The following is an 18,118-nucleotide window of genomic DNA, read 5'->3' as shown; positions in this document are numbered from 1 at the left end:
AGGCCGATTATCGTGGCCGATTGCCGATTTTAGTTGTTGTGGCCGATTGACCGATTATCGATCGAGGCCGATTATCGTGACCGATTGTCTATTCCGATCACCGATTCCGATTGTTAAGGCCCAATGTGATGTATATGAGGCCTATGAGATGAGGCCCATTGTGATACATTTGCGGGCCAGCGATGGAGCCCATTGTGATGTATGTTAGGCCCATGTGAAAGACCCATCGTGATGTGTATTAAACTCTTGAGTGAGGCATATGATGTTGTATATTTAGCCCTTGTATAAGGCCATGGGTCCACTATGTGTTAGGCTCTATGTGGGCCATTCATTGGGGCCAATGTTAGTTAAATGTCCACATTGTAGAGGTCGATTGTCGATGCCGGTTATTGATACCGATTATGAGTATGTGACAACATAGCATTATGATACATGCCCATACGCATCATCTGCATGTTTGTTATGAGATGTGGTTGACCATTGTATAAGTCATTGGGCAGGTTGTTATGAGACTCCCTGATAGGCTGAGATTGTCTCACCTGAGCGCATGGTATGCATAGAGTGATGCATGATTGGATTGTATGACTCATGCATCTTGCATTATGATCACTGTACGCCGTAGCGACATCAGGGCCGTAATCTCTACGGGGCATATCATGGATGGCCAAATGGGATACCAAAAATTTGTTCTAGCATCGGGCTGCCATAGATGGCCTTGGGTGAAAATTTCTAAATCCTCTTGGTACCAGAGGACGCCCCAACGTTGAGACTGAGTAGATACATGAGCGCCCGAGTGCCGAATACCAGGAGGCCGCATCTCCCATTGTGTCGTGGTCGGTTGGGAGGGGGTGTGGCCTTACCCGCCCAAGAGCAGGGGGCATTGCTAGGCTGAGTTTGACCAGCTCGTGAATGGGTCCGCTATCGACGTGCCGGATAAGTATTGGTAGACTATTGGCCAGGTGGATAGTGAGGTTTCTTACGCTCACTTTGACTGTGCGGCTGGGAGAGCGGCAGTGCCATTTGGAGTGTACTAAACTCCGGTGATGATCCTAGAGAGGAACCATACTGATATGTGGACTTATTGAGCAGGAGTTTCATACTCATTCATTCATTCATTCACTATCCACTCGGGCTGGTGGTGCGCAACTATTTGTTACGTGTACCTTCACAATGGCCAGGATTTCGGTTGAGGAGCACGACTAACCTGAGATCAGGAGTTTACCACATTGAATCTGACTATCCAAATTTAGGTATGGGACTAGTTTGGATAAAAGTCCTTTATGATAGACCCCACAGCCTGTGATACCACGTACTATCATCCCGACTTCATACTCTAGCATGGTCATTCCATTCGCACCGTATATTGCATTACATTCGCAGCATATGGCATTTTGGGTTACCTGTGTTTCTGTATTTATATGGTTTAGATACGATATCTGATATTTGACTCTTTATGACTCCTCATTTGTATAGTTGATCTGCATCGTGTATTCTGATATTGTTCCTCATTTATATAGTTGATATGTATTGCGTATTCTGATATTATTTAACTCATAGACTTGTTAGTATTTTGCTTACTCTGATATCGTATGATTCTTGACCTTGCGCCTATTTTGACATTGTATGATCATGACATTGTGTTGGATACTTAACACATACCTTGTGCACACACTTACACCACCCTCTAAGCTTTCTATAAGCTTATGCACGATAGATGCGTGTAGGTGATGTTAGGTTGCAGCAGTGTTGAGCTTGGAGCCTGCAGCGGTCTTCTGGAGCTTGATTTTCGATTTATGTATTTCCCTTTCAGCATTGTACTCAAATGATTATATTAGTGGATATGTGATGATGATGTCGTCTTTGTGAATTGGGTAATCTTGTGGTTATGCTTACTACGAGTTAAATGCACATAAAAAAATAATCATCCTTATAGGATCCTAGGATCGGAATCTGGTGTATGGACGCTAGGAGCCGAGAATGGGGTACTATGGAGGCTATCGGCACCAAATTCAGCGATCGGGATTCCTATGAATCCGATTTTTGGGTTTGAGGCGTGACATTGTTACTGTCAAGAACACTACTTTTCTATCATATCGTGCCTCCGTCATTTTGTCTTTTGTGTGAAAGCTAGGCAAATGACCAGAGAGTATAGTGTCCTGGATGAAGCATTAACTTTCAACCATCAACTCGTGCTCGCTCCCTACATGCTCTCCTATCTATACCGATCTCTTTCCTCACATACCAATGAGAACCTTCGCAGATGTGGAGCCTGTTGTGGCTCCTCCAATTGTGATTATGTGAGTATGTATACTTTTTTCCTTTACGCCATGGTCGAAACTCCTCTAGCTCATTCTCCTACCCACTGTTATTGTCGATTAGCACATTTCTGCATTGTAGAGCGTACCCTTCGTGATTGACTGGAGTTATTTTTCATCGAGCTTCAGGCATTTTCTTTGTTGATGCAAAAAACTAGTGTCTTCCTCGACCTGTCACCTGCACATGAATGAAACAAAGGAGACCCTGGCTAGAGCCGGGGACCCTCTGATGCCAAAGTCAGTGATATGGTCATATAGGAGAGCTTCTGAATAGGGTTTTCTGCGTACCTCTTTGGCTCGGAGTTCTCTTTATTTATAGGAATGAGAGGGTCCCATCGTGCAGGGATTCTTCCCTTGATATCTTGGAGATTTGATTTCATCCATTTTTTGTCTCTATCCGATCCCGAGATCTTCGAGATCGGAGATCCTTTTATGAGATTCTCGGGAAAGCGTTTTCGTTCACGCCGTCTTTTCCTTGCTCGACTCAGTTCTTACCGACTCTAATAACGAGTTAGTCTGAGCTGACTTTATAAATCAAGTTGTTCGCCATCTGTCGAGCGAGATGGAGTTGATCCATAATCGACGTCCTCTCTTACTCCGATAGCCAACCTTATAACCGACCCTACTGGATTGGTTTTATGGTCGGTCAGGTGGCTTCTAAACTTTAGGCCTTAATCGGCCTTTTAGATGTTGTTGCCTCATCATCTGAGTCAACTTCATACATCTTATGTAATTTACCTTTGGCTCGTGACTTTATAAGTCTCGGTCAAGATTTATATTCCCTGCAATCCGAGCTAAGTTTCTCCTTGAGGCGTTTAATTCTTTTGACTCGGTCAGGCTTATTGCCTCGGGATCCCAAGCCTTGTCAATAGAGTTGGTCCATTCCATAACCGGGTCTCCGGACTTGTCATATCTTTCCCCAACAGTAAGCCCCCTTACTCATTGCGTCAACCGTGTTGATGCTAAGGAGTAGAGTTTTGGGTCGGATTGAACCGGAGACCGATATTATGATGGAGCATTTAATGTTCGTATGTCGTCCTGAACATGCGTCGATTCATTGGTTGAGGCCGCACGTACAAGAAGCCGTCGGAGCGTTTCATCAGTTAATGAACTTTGGACGCGTGGCAAGGGTAACTTCTCCGTCAGTCGGCATGCGCCATGTGTCGGGCGAGGGAGTCGAAACGATCGTCGATTCGACTCCTCCTTAAATGCCCTCGCCACGTGGTGGGGCTATATCTATATAAGGAGGAGCGAGCTGCCCCTTTCTTATTTTCACGCGCGCTCCCTTCTCCTCTCGTTTTCGTTCTCCCTGTGCATTCCACCATTTCCATCTTTCTTTTTTTATTTTTGTCCGCGTTGCATCCTTTCTGCTATCTCCGGTGAGTTCTAGTTCTCTCTCTCTCTTTCATTTTTAATTCTCAAAACAATGCAAGTCTCCCAGATTCCCTGGGAGGGAGTTCTGGCGATGAGGGCGAAGCGAGACATTTCTGGAATGTCTCGGAATCACCCTCGCTGTCGGCGGAAATGACCATTGGTGCCAACGAGGCCTTCCAGTACTTGGAGAGGGCCACTGGGTCTTCGGTGGAGTGCCCTGCTTCTGTGGATCCCTCTCGTGGAGGGGAGTCTTTGACGACTGCCCCTGGTAGACCTAATCCTCCTGGGATGGAAATGGAAGAAGAGGATGAGGAGATTGAAGGGGCCAGTGAGTCGGTCCCCTTACGGAGATCGGCAAGAGCTGCTGAGTCGGTGGCCGAGGGGGGAGAGGCAGGCGATGAGTAGAAGGGTCCGGTTCTCTCGGTTTTAACCGAGACAGATCTGGATAAGATAAGGTTGGGTACCATGTCCCGGACTCGGTCATCCTTCGCCTTTCCCTGCCGAGTGAACTACCTGATCGTCCTCTTACTGGGATGGTCTTAATCTTTCAGGTCGCTTTGCAATGCGGCTTGCATCTGCCCCTCAAGGGCATTGCACGGGAGTTGCTTTCCTGACTCTAGATTGCGCCTGGGTAGATAGTTTCGAACGGGTGGAGGAACTTGTTCAGATGCTCGGTGTTGTGGGATGAGACAGCAGCCCCCACTGACTATCGATGAATTTCTCCATCTGTATCAAGTATGGTCGAATCCCCAGCAGCCCGACTGGTACTTTTTGTGTGCTTAGCAGAAAAAGGGCGGGCCTTTGATAACCGACCCTCCGACCTTCAACAAGCACTGAAGAGATAGATGGTTCTAGGCGTGTGGCCGCTGGGAGACTGCCGAGCCAGGACTCTTCGAATCTCACGTTCCTCTGACGTTCTTCTAAGCAGGTGACTCAGCAAGCACTTTTTCCTCAATTTCCTCTCACTGTTGTGTCTTTGAGTCTGATTGAATGCGTTTCACATATATCCCTGCACGTAGGCCGAAAAACTAGGAGCTGACGCCTTAGAGCGGATCAAGGTTCTGAAGGCGTTGGATCCGGAGGAGCGGTCTTAGAAGACACTTCTCCAGCCGGAGCGTCTTCTTCTCTTGGGTTTAGATTCGGCCGTAACAGGTAACTTCTAGATGTCTGGTTGCGCTTTCTTTGAATTTTACTTGACTCGTCTTGCTTTCCTGATGCAAATATGGCTGAGGCAAGGCCTATTCTTTGTCCGCCATCCAAGATGAAAGCTCCTCCACGGACAGAGACTCAGTTCGAGACTTGCCCTCCAAAGAGACCGAAGACAGTCTCGAAAGCTAAGAGGCAGGCTACACCGGCCGTCCCGACCGTAATAATCCCCAACTTAGAGGAAGGGGCAGAAGTGGCGTACGCGGTGGCTCTCGAGCCTCAGGCGGCTCCTTAGCCCCAAGTGGCCCTTGAGCCAAGACCTGTTGCAGAGCGGATCTCGAAACAGAGGGAGAAACAGAGGGGGGAGCCCTCAGGAGGGGAGATGACTCAACAGGAGGCGTTCTTCCAACGGGTTGTGTCGGACATGGTCCCTTAGGCACTTTCCCATGGAAGCGGGAAAAAATTCGCTGCCCTCTTCGAAGCCCCCAGAGGCGGACTCTCTCTCATGCTGGTAAGATTCTTCTTGAGGTAAGACTTGAACTTCTCACTTGTCTTACTGATCCTTTCGATTCTAATCTGACTTACTTTTTTCCTTTTGTAGTTCGCTCCCTGTCTGCTCAGGGCTAGCTCGGATTTAGTAGAGGCTCAGAGTCAAGTAGTGGAAGCTGAAGCAGCTCGAAAACAGGCAGCAGAGGCGGAAGCACAACTTGAAGCTGCCATGGCTCAGGTCGGCATAATAACCGGCAACCTGGGGCTAGCCAAGAAGGCCACCGAGAACGCCAAGGCAGAGTGTGCTCATGTGGCCTCGCTATTAAAAGAAACTCAAGAGGAGAGTCGGCTAATTCGTCAGGCTCCTGCCTCTTTAGAGGACAAGTTGGCTCGGCTCAAGGCTAAAACTAGGGCTACCACAAAGGACTAGGCCGTAAAGGCCTTTCCGGAATCCCAAGAGTATCTAGAGGAACGGGATCACTTATATTAGAGCGGCTACACCAAGTGTGTCAGACTGATGAAGGAAGCCTTCCCCGACCTTGATCTCACGGGATTTGATGAAGGTGCCTCTGGGTCTGAAGGTCCGGAGGCCGAGGCAACTGGGTCTGCTGATGCCGTGGCTAGTATCGAGGTCGAGTCTGAGGCTGCTCCTAAGGTGGCACCAGAGGTCACTCCGAATGGCGGTAGCAGCTGAGTCCGAGCTATCCCCTGAGTTAGCTCCTGATGAACCTTGGAGCTGGTTTGGAGCCATTAAGCACTTCAAGCACACCAAGCTTCAAGCACTTCAAGTACACCAGGTAGGCTTGAGAGCATATGCAACTGAGAGGGGACATGGCGTATTGTGGCCGACTCTTTTTGCTTTTTATCTTTATGGTTCCATTGATATAATGTAACGCCCTGAAAATCGGAGGTCGAGTAGAAGTCCAACTCCCGAGTTCCAACGTATCACTTATGCAACATATTTGATGATGATTAAATGTTGTCTGTATTAGTGCATAAAACATGAATAAGATTAAGCCAAATCAGCAAAATATAATCCAGGGACAGTTGTAATACGCAAGCAGAAGACTGAAACGAATATGTATAACTTTACAAATCAGTATAAGTCCCCAAAGTATGTATGCATTGCCAGTCAATAATTGCATGTATTGTTTCAAAATACAAAATGTCAAAATTGTAATAGTTCACTACAAGTACAACCCTGAAGCCCTGCCGATCAGAACGGTCTATGTAAACCCGCTAGAATACTGCATATATGAGAAGGCATCCTCATCATCTACGAAGTCCGCCTCTACCTCATCAGTCGAGTCTCCATCTGCAACTAAGACAGTCTGGTTGGTGTTTAAAGCACCGTCCCGTAACGTGGGAGTGAGTGATCAACTCGGTGGAACAATAAAGCAAAGGTTAACATGTTATTAATTCAGTCAAGCAGTAATGATAAAGCAATACAATCGAACATCCCTAAGTACTCTGATTAATGCAAGAATGGTATGTGCAAATGATGCATGCCCCTCGCCTACACTCCATCTGCGATCTTCATCTAATGGTCGCGCATGTCAGTCACTTCCTCAGTGCTCTGCCCAACGTCAAACAACACATGTAGTATGGTGCATGAACGTGATTACCAAGCTCTTATTAGTCCTTTTTATACAACAAGATTGGAAAGCTAAGGTACCTCCCTTATATCAATTCTTAAACGATGATCCATTCTAGGGTCGTCAATCCTAGTAAATCTCATACGATATTACGGTTCTAGGTCACTGTAAAGGGCTCGTCACCTTATCAGTGCAGGCCTAGTATGTACTCTTGTTGCTACGTAAGGGCTCATCGCCTCTACGATGTCTTAGAGTACGCTCGAGGTCACTATAAAGGGCTCGTCACCTTATCAGTGTAGGCAGACAACTCGAATACAGTGTCTCATACCACCATATTCGGCTCACGGGGCTGTGTTGCTTACTGGACACTACGGGGAGGCTCGTCACCCTAGCGTAGGCCGACAGCTAGACCACGGTGTCCCATGCCACCATGCTCGGCTCATGGGTCTTAGCGGATCAAGGTTAAAGGAGTTTTCACTGGTGAGTTTGGTACCTTAGATTCAAGCAGTAGCGTCTATACATGGTGAACATACATCGGGTCAATCGGGTTACTTGACGAGCTCGACTAGTACGAGCGCACGTTGAGTTGATCGACATGAAGTGCGTAAGCACTCCGTGTGGCATAACCACTGCCGACATCCCAAGTACGGCTCGGATCCATCGATCACGTCCTACGTGTAGAACTGGACATTTCATACCCGAACCGGTGGATCCGGCCCGATCAGACCCGATCTAACCTGATTCAAACAGAACCGTTGGTCAGGATCGAGTAGCGTAATCCAGATCCGAATTCTTTTCGGGTCGAATCCGGATAGGCCTTGTTCCGAACCGACCTGATCCAGACCGTATATATTTATGTGTGTGTATATATACATTTACCGCCTTCGGCGCCAAAAAAATCCCACCCAATCCTGTCAACTCTATCCCTCTCTATCTCTCTGTACTTGTGATTCTCTCTCTAGCTCTCTATTTCTGTTGAAGAAGAAGTTTTTGGCTAAAATGAGGTTGGATGGATTGTGTCAGGCAAATGCAACAAATGCCATTAATGACATCGCCACACCTCCCATCTCGAGCAGCTCATGGGCACTGCTCGCCAAAGAGAGAGTAAAGAGAGTAGATGAGAGAGATTGCATGGAGATATAAGTAGGTGGAGTTCATTTTTTCTCCCTCACGACTTAGGCAGGTGAAGCGAGATAGTCGTGATTTGTCGATTTGGGATGAGAGCCCAAAAGAGAGCGGTTGGATTTCTCTGCTGGAGAGAGATATACACGAGGTATTTTTTATATCTAAACCGTCCATCCATTTACCAAGCTCATTTTAAGGCTTTGGATATGCATCAATTTTAAGTTCAACCACTAAAATGATATGAAAAAATGAATGGGTGGCGTGGATAAATCACATGCATTTAGGGTGGGCCCCAACAGAGTTTACTTAGTATAATATGACGATTCACCGGTGTACCACACAACGCTGTATGGCTAGCTGGAATCGGATTAGTTACTCAGTACGCTCTTATCGTATCGTTCTGAGTAAACTTTGTTGGGCCCACCGTGAATGCATGTAGTTTATCCATGCCATCCATCTGTTTTTCCAGATCATTTTAGGGGTTGAGACCAAAATTTAAATATATCAAAAGCTCAAGTGGACCATACCACAGGAAACAGTGGAAGTATTGATTTCCACCATTGAAACATTCCTAAGGCCCACTGTGGTGTTCATTTGTCATCCAACCAGTTAATAAGATCATAAAGACATGGATGAAGGGAAAAAACAAATATAAGGTTGATTTAAAACTTCTATGGCCCTCAAGAACTTTTCAATGGTAGATGTTCAATTCACACTTTTTCATGCGGTGTGTTCCTCTTCAGTTTTTGACATCCTTCATTTTTGGGCTGAACTCTTAAAATTATCTGGTAAAATGGATAGACGGAGCGGATGAAATGCATGAATGACAGTAGGGCCCACAGGGTTCAGTACGCAATCCACTTCCATAGCTAGCTATAGCTAGCCATATGTACATGCCGTGCCAAGACAGACGCAGCTTTCCTGCAAAAGGAAGTTCCTGCGCTGGGAACCCATGTGGGACCCACTGTGATGTTTGTGCGAAATCCTTCCCATCCATACGTTTTGTAAGTTCATTTCAGTACATGAGGCTAAAAATGAACCGTATCCAATGCGCAAGTGGGTCGAAAAGGTGATAATTGAACGTCTACAGTTGAAATATTTGTGGGGCCACAGACATTTTGAATCATGATAATATTTGTTTTTCCAGTTCATCCTAGTAGGAATGACGTTATTAACGGTATGGATGTAATGTAAACATCACCGTCAAACCTAGGGAGGTTTCAATGGTAGAAATTTACCCAACCACCTTTTCCTTTAATATGGCCCACTTAAGTCTTGGATCCTGGTCACTTTTGGTCGCATGTTCTAAAATGATCTCAAAAAATGGATGAACCAAGTGGATTCCTGAAAAACATCACGGTGGACCCCACCTACAATCCCAGCATAAGAACTTTTTACGAAAGGCTTCCGCAAGAAATCCGCATCCCTGCTAGCGAGTCATGCACGCCAAGACAGCCCAACTGTACTCTCGAGCTCGGAGTTGTACGAACGGCTCAAATGTGATCCATATTACATAGGCCCCACAATTATGTATTTATTATATCCATACTATTTATCCATTTTTTGTGATCATTTTAAAGCATTTGGAGAAAAAATGAATCATATCTAAAACTCAAATGGACCACACCGAGAATAACAATGACGATAATGATTTTCACCGTTGAAAAATTTAATTCTTACCCAATCCGATCCGACTCGGTTCGAGTCAGGCCAAGCACGTAACGGATCTATTTGGGTAAGGTGCTCCGGACTCGGCCTCGGATCGGAACGGGTTCAAATTAGTCCAGTCAGCTTTTGGACCCAACCGAGTTGGACCAAATCCGATCCGACTCGGTCCGATGCCCAGCTCTACCTATGTGGCGAAATCAACCTCAGTCACCTATTCAATGCTTGTTACCGATTGCCTGGACTATTCCGTAGTCCCAAACACATTCAATTATAACAAATCATCATACAAGATAATCAGAATAGTAATGGATCAACAATTCCAATCATACAAGCATGTGAGCATTTGATGGATTTCAACTTAAACAGGAATTCACACATATGCAGTCCCTAAGTAAAACAGACAAGAATATAAGTTACATGGAGGAAATTATAAACATCATTAAGGTAGTTGAGAATCTCATCTCAACACCCATGTAAAGTACAATTACTACATGCCTGATCATTCAGACATTTCTACAAACACTTAGACTCTTATTCCAACCTACGTAGATTAATTTACTTAAAACGTATATTATAGCAAATCCTTTCGCATAGGAGTTGCAACACATACAACGATCATGTATTACCAAACATCCATCATAATAGGTACTAACCATAATTCCATATTCATTCAGACATTTCAACAAGCACAAGAATACACTATATTCAACATAGTTCATATATATGTGTAAAGTGCAGGAATCATCGTATCTAAGCATGTGATAGCACTTCAAGTCAATCACAAATCATTAACTGACATTGAAAGCCTTGGAAATCATAACCTATACGTTTATAGTCCGCACCTTATGCCGATAAACAAGTAACGGATTCGTTTTAGACACTCGGTCTTTGTCAACGGCAGATTGGCAACCTACAGTATGAAATGGGTTAGCTATTCCATAACTTACAATGTTTGAAACCCTATAACAGGTTAGGGTTAGGTTTTCTTACCTATGGATGAAATCGGATTCGCCTGTATAGCGATACAAGAATGGTGGTTGAGTACGTGGAGTAACGAGATCGAATCCCAGGAAGAATCTTCAACTCTCACTCTCACTTCCTCTCTTTTTCCTTTCCTTTTCCTCTACTCTCTTTCTTAGGGTTTTAGAATTCGTATGGAATATGAGAGAGAGAGTTTAAGGTCCTTATATAGGCCCAGAACTGATGAGAATGGCCCCAGGGCCAAGGTATACTTAGGTTATATCTAAAGGGCGTCTGTTTCACCCAACGGAGCACTTCTGGTGGCCCCTTTTCTATGTGCGGTCGGACTTAAGCTCCCTGACCATGGATCTAGGTCAGGCTAAGTTTTCGCTCCGATCGGGTTTGCAGATCAGCCGTGGTAGACCAGTTTCAGTTTAACGGTCACCGGCACTCGATCAGGGCCACAAGTACAGTGACATGTGTGGGACATTTCTCCTGATCCGATGGTGTATTTGGGTCTGAATCCTTATATTTGGTGCGTAAGCGACACGACTCAGATTACTTAAATTCGGATTTCATTTCTAAAGACATTCACGTTTCTCACACACTTTGCCTAACTAAGACTTGATTTCTGAGGTAGTTGTCAAGTCCAGTAATGCGGTCACAACTATATAGTTTCGCGATCATCGGACCTTCGACATGCGATCCAGGTCCGATACGGAATTTCGGTGTGCTCCCTAGAGCAACCGAGTTTAGGGATGGATTCTAAATTTTAGGGTAATGTAGCGTCAATGATACTGCACGTTTTAGGTCTTGCAGATCATATTTAAAGCGATTAGTGCTAATTTCACAAGTACTCTAGTTTAGTACTTGCTAATATTAACCTACTTTCTAAAGAATTTGGTCCTATATAATTTTTGCCTGAGGTGGTACTTGGGTCTTTGTACGAATTTTTCGAGATGTTACATATAATCTCACAGTAAATAATAATGTAATTCAATGTAACACGCATACTGATGAATGAATATACTTCGTCTTTCTTATTCATTTGACTTAGCTTACACGTTTTTTCATTCTTTACTTAACCGAATTGTTACGAATGCTTAACGGTCGACCTAAGGATAATAGATCTTTAGATGCTCGGCATACTGTGGATGGGATAGCAATTGCCCGGTTAGGTCTTCCAACCGATACGTTTCGGGTCGAATGGTGCTTGAGATGATATAGGGTCCTTCCCAATTGGGTCTCAGTATGTCCACACCAACCTCCTTAGTGTTTAGGAACATTTTTTAGAGGACTATATCTCCCACTCGGAAGCATCTAACATTGACTCGGGCATTGTAGAACCGAGATAGTTGGCGTTGCCGAGCCATCATCTGTAGTCGAGCTTTTTCCCTTTACTCTTCCACGAGGTCGAGCCCGAGAGCTAGCAATTCTTCGTTGTCTTCTTCATTAAGCGAACTGACTCGGGTTGAAGGCAACCCGATGTCGACCGGGGTGATGGCTTCTGATTCATATGCAAGGGAGAAAGGAGTTTCTCCTGTGGCTGTTCGAGCAGTGGTTCAGTATGCCCACAGTATTTTAAGAAGCTCTTCGGCCAATGCTCATTTAGCTTGGTCGAGTTTAGTTCGGAGATGTTGTTTAATGACCTTGTTTACTGCCTCGACCTGTTCTTTCGTCTAAGGATGATGAGGGGATGCATAAACATTTCTAATCCCGAGATCACTGCACATTCCTCGGTATTGTCTGTTGTCGAACTGCTTCCTATTGTCAATGATAATGGTCCGAGGTATCCCAAATTGACAGATAATGTTTTTCCAAACAAAGTCTGTGATTTTCTGTTCGATTATCCTAGCTAAATGGCTTGGCCTCGACCTATTTTGTAAAGTAGTCTACTGCAACAATACCAAACTTGGTCTGTCCCTTCCCCAAAGGGAGTGGTCCGATGATGTCGATTCCCCATTGTGCGAATAGCCAGGGGCCGGTCATAGGAGTCAGCTCCTCAGGGGGTCTTCTCGGAATAACCGCTAATCATTGGCATTTATTGCAGCTCTGGACGAGCCTCCGAGCGTCATGTTGTATAGTCAGCCAGTAGTATTCTTGTCGTAAGACCTTATGTGCCAGTGATCGTCCTCCTGAGTGATTTTCGCAAATCCCTTCATGGATCTCTCGCAGCACACAATCGACTTCGTCGGGATTTATGCATCGAAGCAGAGGATCAAAGAATCCTTTCTTGTATAACACCCCGTTAAATATGGTGTACCGAGAGGCTCGAATTTTCAATTGTCGGGCCTCGGCACGGTCCTCGGGCAACTTTTCGCTGCCAAGATATTGGACGATCGGGTTAAGCCAAGTAGGTTCCGAGTCGATTAAGTGTATAGTTGAGCTAATCGGGTCATCGATACTCGACTTAGCAATGTACTCGATTGGAACGGACCTGGGTATGTCATTTTCGTCGGCAAAGGCAAGTTTCGCCAGTAGATTGGCCTTGACATTTTCGGTTCTAGGGATCCGAGTCACAATACATAGTTGAAAACCATCGATCAACTCTTTGACTTTCTTTATGTTTCCTTTCAGTTGCTCTTTTCGTGTTTGATACATGCTGGTAACCTGATTGACTACCAACTGCGAGTCGCTGAATACATTGAAATGAGTAACACCCAGACTGGCTGCGAGTCGGAGGCCAAACAATAAGACTTCATATTCTACTGTATTGTTCGGGATTTGGAATCCAAGTCTTAAGGCATATTGCATGTAGGTTTGATCGGGAGTTTCTAAGATGACTCCTGCCTCGCTTGACTTAGAGTTGGATGAGTCGTCGACATAAAGCTTCCAGGGGATTAGGTCGGGCGATGACTCAGAAGAAACAATTGTCGATTGTTCAATTTCAAGCTTGATAAGTGAATCGTCTTGTGGTGTGACTTCAGCGATGAAGTCAGCCACGACTTACCCTTTTATCGCTATTCTTGGTTGGTACTGAATGTCGAATTCACTAAGCTCGATCGCCCACTTCGTTAGTCGGCCGGAAGCTTCTAGTTTTTGAAGGATCTGATGCAGTGGGAGGTCGGTCATGACGACAATAGTATGAGCTTGAAAATATGACCGAAGTCGTCACGAGGAGACGACTAGGACTAGGGCCACCTTTTTGAGAGACGAATATCATGTTTTTGTCGGTAACAGTGCTTTGTTGACGTAATACACTAGTAATTATTTTCCTTTACGCTCGCGTATCAAAACCGAGCTTACAGTTGCATCGGAAACCGCCAGGTACAATAGCAGAGCTTCCCCGAGCTCGGGTTTCGATAAGATAGGTGGAGATCCAAGGTATAACTTTAACTGCTGGAACGCTGCTTCACACTTTTCCGTCCACTTTACCGTTTGCCGACCCTTGAGCTATTTGAAGAACGGGAGGCACTTGTCGGTAGCTTGGGAGAGGAAGCGGTTGAGTGTGGCTACTCGTACAGTCAGCCTTTGTATATCCTTGATCATTTTTGGAGATTCCATATCGAGTAATGCTTTGATTTTCTCTGGGTTCACCTCAAATCCTCGCTTACTGACCAAAAATCAGAGAAATTTACCCGAGCTGACCCTAAAGGCACACTTGCTTGGGTTTAACTTCATCTGGTATTTGTGAATAATGAGAAACATCTCTTTTAGGTCGCCAATATGATCGGCTACATGTATACTTTTGACGAGCATGTCATCAATGTATACTTCCATGGTTCGGCCGATCTGCCAAGCAAACATTTTATTCACCAACCGTTGGTACGTTGCTCCTGCATTCTTTAGACCAAATGACATCACATGGTAACAGTAAAGTCCTTTGTCAGTGACAAAGGTACTCTTAGATTTATCTGATTGATGCACTACAATTTGATTGTACCCGGAATAAGCATCCATAAAACTAAGAAGTTTGTGCCATACTGTGCTATCTACCAGCTGATTGATCCTTGGAAGAGTGAAGCTATCCTTTGGGCAGGCTTTGTTTAAATCAGTATGGTCAATACAGACTCGCCACTTCTCATTGGCTTTCTTCACGAGGATGACGTTGGATACCCATTCCGGATAGTAAATTTCCTCGATGAATTTAGCCATGAGGAACTTGCTAACCTCTTCTTCAATGATGGTGTACCTTTCGGGGCCGAGCGGACGTCGCTTTTGTCGGATCGGTCGGTAAGTCGGATCGATACTGAGTCAGTGGGCACCGAGGGATCGATCCCGAGATGACTCCATGCAAATACGTCAGCGTATCACCGGAGTAGTGATATCGATTTGTCTTTCAGAAGCGACTGCAGAGACAAGCCAATCTGTATTATTTTGGACTCGTCTATCCTGAAGAAGGGTATCGGAATAAGATCTTCTACCGGCTGGCCTCGCTCGTATGTCTCTGCCTGAGGGTCCAACGATTCAATCGTGGTTACCTTAACCGGAGCTTTCATAGCAGTTGCGAAGCAGCATCGTGAATCCTGTTGATCGCCTTGTACAACTCCTACTCCCGACTCAGTCAGAAATTTCATGGAGAGACGGTACATTGATACCACTGCTTATAGAAGGCTCGGAGAGAGTCGGCCGAGTATAGCATTGTAAACCGATGGTTAGTCGACTATCAGGAAGTCGACCATTGCCGTCGTCTGATGTGGAGAGTTACCAGCAGTGAGTGACAATGAAATGACTCCTTCAGGGAGTGTTCGTCAGCCAACGAAAGCAATCAAGGGGGTGTGAACCGGCCGTAATGCTGATCGTTCGACACCTATTTTATCGAACGCCTGAGTGAACAATACATCGGCGGATAACCCTGTATTAATGAGAATACGAAATACCTTTCGGTTCGCTATCGTAAGGGTAATGACCAATGCGTCATCGTGCGGATGATAAATGCCTCGAGCGTCTTCGTCGGTGAACGATACGTAATATTTTTCTCTTTTCTTTTCCTTCGAAGGCTGAGCTAGTATCAGGATTTTGGACTCGGGCCAACTGATGCTCCTAGCGTGGTTTTTTCGAGTATTGTTTGAGTCGCTTCCGCTTTAGGGACCATCGACAATAGTTCGTATTTCCTCCGTGGGTCGATTGTCACCCGGGCATTCTTCTGTTGTCCCCATTCTCTCGACATGCTCTCTAAGACGACCTTCTTGGATGAGTCGCTAGATTTCTTCTTTCAAGTGATAGCAATCACTTGTGTTATGCCCATGATTGCGATGGTAATGACAGTACTTGTTTTTGCTTCATCGGTTCGGATTGTTTTGGAGTCGATCTGGCCAATTGACGAACCATTCGCCTTTAATCTCCATCAAAACCTGCTCTTGTGGTTTGTTGAGCAGGGTATACATCGAAAATTTGTTGTCTGGCCGTTTACTCGACTTATAATCATCACGTGCGCGATCATCTTTATGCTTCTTTCCATTGGCCGAGTCAACTTCTTTTTTTGCTGACTCTTTGGCCAGGGCTTTCGCGTTTTGGGCGGCTTCACGCATGATACAGGTTTCCTCGACATCCGCGTACTTATCTGATCGGGCCATGAACTCGGCCAGAGTAATAGGGGGTTCTTGTCCAAGGATGCCAGAAATGGTTTGTCTCTGACGCCTTACATAATTGAGTTGAGTGTTGTCTCATCTAAATGTTTCCGAACTTGGAGCGACTTGAAGTTAAAACGCTTGATGTATTTTTCAGCAACTCTCATTCCTTTTGCACTATGTTGTTCAGGTACGCAGGCGACTTTAGCTTTTTCTTCCCCTCAATAAAATTGGTGAGGAAGGCATCACTGAGTTCCGTGAATGAGCTAATGGACTTTGGCTTCAACTGCTTGAACTAAAGTCGAGCTACGTCAGCTAAGGTGAGGGAGAAGGCTTGACACATCACAGCATCCGAGGCATCGTGCAGCTCCATATACGTTCGGAAGAATTCGATGTGCTCAGTAAGATCGGTCTTGCCGGTAAAAGACGTAATTTGTGAAAGATGGAATCATTCTGGTAACCGAGCTTGCATTATCTCTTTTATGAATGGAGACGCTTTTGCCTCGGGCCTCGTCTGATGTGTCTCACGACCTTGCTTCATGTCTGCAATCTTTTCTCGTACTTCCCTCCTGAAGTCCTGAAGGTCGGCTTTCCAGGGTTCGTCGCTATTTGTCGTACCTTCAACCGGAGGCCTGCTGTGCCTCCTCCGATGTATTTCATGTAGGAGATCGGAAGCTGAGAGCAGGGCAGTCACGGAATGAGTGGGCATAGGCTCGGCCAGACCTTGGTGTTGACTCGGCTGAGGGACAGATCGCGGAGCGGTAAGCTGAGGGTCGATGAATTGTTGCGGAGCATTCACTGGGCCACTATCACATTGGGGTGGGACTTGCTGGCGATGGATTTGCTCCAACATCTGCTTCATGTAGTTGAGATCGGTCCTGAGCTTTTGGACTTCTCTATCTAGCCGACCGTTTCCTTCGTTCCGTTGGTTTTGCCTAGTTGAAATGGAGGATGCTAGACATGGGGCAGATCCTTGTCGACGATCGGTCTGATTTCGAGCCCCTTGGGTTGTCGTACCCGGTGGACCTTCAAGTGCCGGTGTTTTAACAACATCGACTTCAGCAGGCTCATTTTGAGTGGGTTTTCTGGTCCTTCGCATTAGAACTTTGTTTAAAGCTACTGGATAAAGCTTGGAAAAAGACTTTTCATATTGTTTCCCACAGACGGCGTCAATCTGTTGATGCAAAAAACTGGTGCGTCTTCCTCGACCTGTCACCTGCACAAGAATGAAACAAAGGAGACCCTGGCTAGAGCCGGGGACCCTCCGATGCCAAAGTCAGTGATATGGTTGTATAGGAGAGCTTTTGAATAGGGTTTTCTGTGTACCTCTTTAGCTTGGAGTTCCCTGTATTTATAGGAATGGGAGGGTCCCGTCGTACAGGGATTCTTCCCCCAATATCTTGGAGATTTGATTTCATCCGTTTTTGGTCTCTATTCAATCCCGAGATCTTTGGGATCGGAGATCCTTTTACGAGATTCTCAGGACAGCGTTTTCGTTCACGTCGTCTTTTCCTTACTTGGCTCAGTTCTGACCGACTCTAGTAACAAGTTAGTCTGAGTCGGCTTTATAGATCAAGTTATTTACCATTTGTCTGGCGAGATGGAGTTGATCCATAATCGACATCCTCTCTTACTCCGATAACCAACCTTATAACCAACCCTATTGGATTGGTTTTATGGTCGGTCAGGTGGCTTCTAAACTTTAGGCCTTAATCAATCTTTTAGATGTTGTTGCCTCGTCATCCGAGTCAACTTCATACATCTTATGTAATTTACCTTTGACTCGTGACTTTATAAGTCTCGGTTGGGATTTCTCTTCCCTGCAATCCGAGCTAAGTCTCTCCTTGAGGCGTTTAGTTCTTTTGACTCGGTTAGGCTTATTGCCTCGGGATCCCGAGCCTTATCAGAAGAGTTGGTCCATTCCATAATCGGGTCT

This window comes from Magnolia sinica, chromosome 19 (assembly GCF_029962835.1).
Source record: "Magnolia sinica isolate HGM2019 chromosome 19, MsV1, whole genome shotgun sequence".
NCBI classification, from domain to species: Eukaryota; Viridiplantae; Streptophyta; class Magnoliopsida; order Magnoliales; family Magnoliaceae; genus Magnolia; species Magnolia sinica.
This window is presented reverse-complemented; position numbering follows the sequence as displayed.